The 3,212-nt window shown below is 42.7% G+C and overlaps 1 non-coding gene across 1 annotated transcript; it reads right to left on the bottom strand.

Annotated features, from left to right (window-relative positions):
* Nucleotides 1-751: 751 nt before the first annotated feature.
* LOC148574840 (small nucleolar RNA R71) lies at nt 752-859 on the bottom strand. Its single transcript, XR_015905591.1, has one exon. It is a non-coding gene; the product is annotated as a small nucleolar RNA R71 (small nucleolar RNA).
* Nucleotides 860-3,212: the final 2,353 nt, after the last annotated feature.

Below are 3,212 nucleotides of genomic sequence, written 5' to 3'. Positions count from 1 at the left end.
TTTCGAAAATTCTTCCCCTCTTCTCAAATCCTTCTATTTAAAGGACTAACACTTCTCCATTATCAGCAATTCGAACTCTATCCCTCTTGATAAGTTCGAATTCTCTCTTCTCTACCCCATCCTTCTATTTTTATTTTCCTCTGACACCTCAAGGAATCTCTATACTGGGACATAGAGGATTCCATATTTTCTTCTCCTCTCTTTTCATATGATCAGGAGCAAGGACAAGGGCATTCTTGTTGAAGCTGATCCTGAACCTGAAAGGACCTTGAAGAGAAAGCTAAAAGAAGCTAAAGTACAACTCTCTATAGAGGACCTAACAGAAACTTTCAAATAAGAAGAAGCCATGGTAGCCAAAAACAACAACAATGCCAACAATGCTAGGAAGGTGCTTGGTGACTTTACTGCACCTACTCCCGACTTCTATGGGAGAAGCATCTCAATCCCTGCCATTGGAGCAAACAACTTTGAGCTTAAGCCTGAATTAGTTTCTCTAATGCAGCAGAGTTGCAAGTTTCATGGACTTCCATTGGAAGATCCTCATCAGTTCTTAGCTGAATTCTTGTAAATCTATGACACTGTCAAGACCAATGGGGTTGATCCTGAGGTCTACAAGCTTATGCTCTTTCCCTTTGCTATAAGAGACAGAGCTAGAACATGGTTGGATTCACAACCTAAAGAAAGCCTGAACTCTTGAGAAAAGCTAGTCAATGCCTTCTTGGCAAAGTTTTTTCCACCTCAAAAATTGAGCAAGCTTAGAGTAGAAGTCCAAACCTTCAGACAGAAGGAAGGTGAATCCCTCTATGAAGCTTGGGAAAGATACAAGTAATTGATCAGAAGGTGTCCTTCTGACATGCTTTCAGAATGGAGCATCATAGGTATCTTCTATAATGGTCTGTCTGAACTGTCCAAGATGTCATTGGACAGCTCTGTTGGAGGATCTCTTCATCTGAAGAAGACGCCTGCAGAAGCTCAGGAACTCATTGAAATGGTTACAAATAACCAATTCATGTACACCTCTGAGAGGAATCCTGTGAACAATGGGACGCCTCAGAAGAAGGGAGTTCTTGAAATTGATACTCTGAATGCCATATTGGCTTAGAACAAAATATTGACTCAGCAAGTCAATATGATTTCTCAGAGTCTGTCTGGAATGCAAGCAGCAACAGTCAGTACCAAAGAAGTTTCATCTGAAGAAGAAGCTTATGATCCTGAGAACCCAGCAATGGAAGAGATGAATTACATGGGAGAATCCTATGGAAACACCTATAATCCTTCATGGAGAAATCATCCAAACCTCTCATGGAAGGATCAACAGAGGCCTCAACAAGACTTCAATAACAATAATGGTGGAAGAAATAGGTTTAGCAATGGCAAACCTTTTCCATCATCTTCTCAGCAACAAACAGAGAATTCTTAGCAGAACCACTCTAAATTAGCAACTGCAGCCTCTGATTTAATTAAAACCACTCAAAGTTTCATGACTGAAACAAGGTCCTCCATTAGAAATTTGGAGGCACAAGTGGGTCAGCTGAGTAAGAAAGTTACTGAACTCCCTCCTAGTACTCTTCCAAGCAATACAGAAGAGAATCCAAAAGGAGAGTGCAAGGCCATCAACATAACCCACACGGCCGAACCTAGAGAGGAGGAAGAGGTAGTGATCTCCACTGAGGAAGACCTCAATGGACGTCCACTGGCCTCCAAGGAGTTCCCTAATGAGGAACCATGGGAATATGAGGCTCACACTGAGACCATATAGATTCCATTGAATTCACTTTTGCCATTCATGAGCTCTGATGAGTATTCTTCCTCTGAAGAGGATGAAGATGTTACTGAAGAACAAGTTGCTAAGTACCTTGGAGCAATCATGAAGCTAAATGCCAAGCTATTTGGTAATGAGACTTGGGAGGATGAACCCCCCTTGCTCACCAAAGAACTGGATGACTTGACTAGGCAGAAATTACCTCTGAAGAGACAAGATCCTGGAAAGTTCTCAATACCTTGTACCATAGGCACCATGACATTTGAGAAGGCTCTGTGTGACCTAGGGTCAAGCATAAACTTCATGCCTCTCTCTGTAATGGAGAAGCTAGGGATCCTTGAGGTACAAGCTGCAAGAATCTCACTAGAGATGGCAGACAATTCAAAGAAACAGGCTTATGGACTTGTAGAGGATGTCTTGGTAAAGGTTGAAGACCGCTACATCACTGCTGATTTCATAATCCTAGATACTGGGAAGTGTATGGATGAATCCATCATCCTTGGCAGACCCTTCCTAGCCACAGCAAAAGCTGTGATTGATGTTGACAGAGGAGAATTGGTCCTTCAAGTGAATGAGGACTCCCTTGTGTTTAAAGCTCAAGGATCTCCCTCTATAACCATGGAGAAGAAGCATGAAAAGCTTCTCTCAATACAGAGTCAAACAAAACCCCCACATTCAAACTCTAGGTTTGGTGTTGGGAGGCCACAACCAAACTCTAAGTTTGGTGTTAAGAGGCCATCATCATGCTCTGAGTATCTGTGAGGCTCCATGAGAGCCCACTGTCAAGCTACTGACATTAAAGAAGCGCTTGATGGGAGGCAACCCAATTTTACTTATCTATGTTAAATTTCTATTTTTCATTGTTATTTTATATTTTCTGTAGGTTAATAATCATGTGAAGTCACAAAAACAATTCAAAAAACAAAAACAAACTGAAAAACAGAATGAAAAATAGCACACCCTGGAGGAGAAGCCTACTGGCGTTTAAACGCCAGTAAGGGCAGCAGACTGCCCAGTCTGGCACCATTCTGGGCGTTTAACGCCAAAAATGGGCACCAGACTGGCGTTTAATGCCAGAAAAGGGCAAGAAGCTGGCGTTAAACGCCAGAAATGCGCAGCAACCTGGTGTTTAACGCCAGGATTGGCAGCAAAGGGTGTTTTGCAAGCCTAATTGGTGCAGGGATGAGAAATCCTTGACACCTCCGGATCTGTGGACCCCACAAGATCCCCACCAACCTCAACTCACTCTCTCTCTTCTTCACACCTTTTCATAATACTCTTACCCAAATACCCTTCACCAATCACCTCAATACCTCTTCCCCAAAAACCCCTCACCTATCAAATCCTACCCTCTTCTCCGTAAACCCTTCACCAATCCACATCCATCCATCATAAACCCCACCTACCTCACCATTTAAATTCAAACCACTTTCCCTCCCAAACCCACCCA

Source organism: Arachis ipaensis, chromosome B2 (assembly GCF_059453495.1).
Source record: "Arachis ipaensis isolate K30076 ecotype BB chromosome B2, ASM5945349v1, whole genome shotgun sequence".
NCBI lineage: Eukaryota > Viridiplantae > Streptophyta > Magnoliopsida > Fabales > Fabaceae > Arachis > Arachis ipaensis.
The sequence above is the reverse complement of the archived record's forward strand: the minus strand, read 5'-3'. Positions and strand labels throughout refer to the sequence as shown.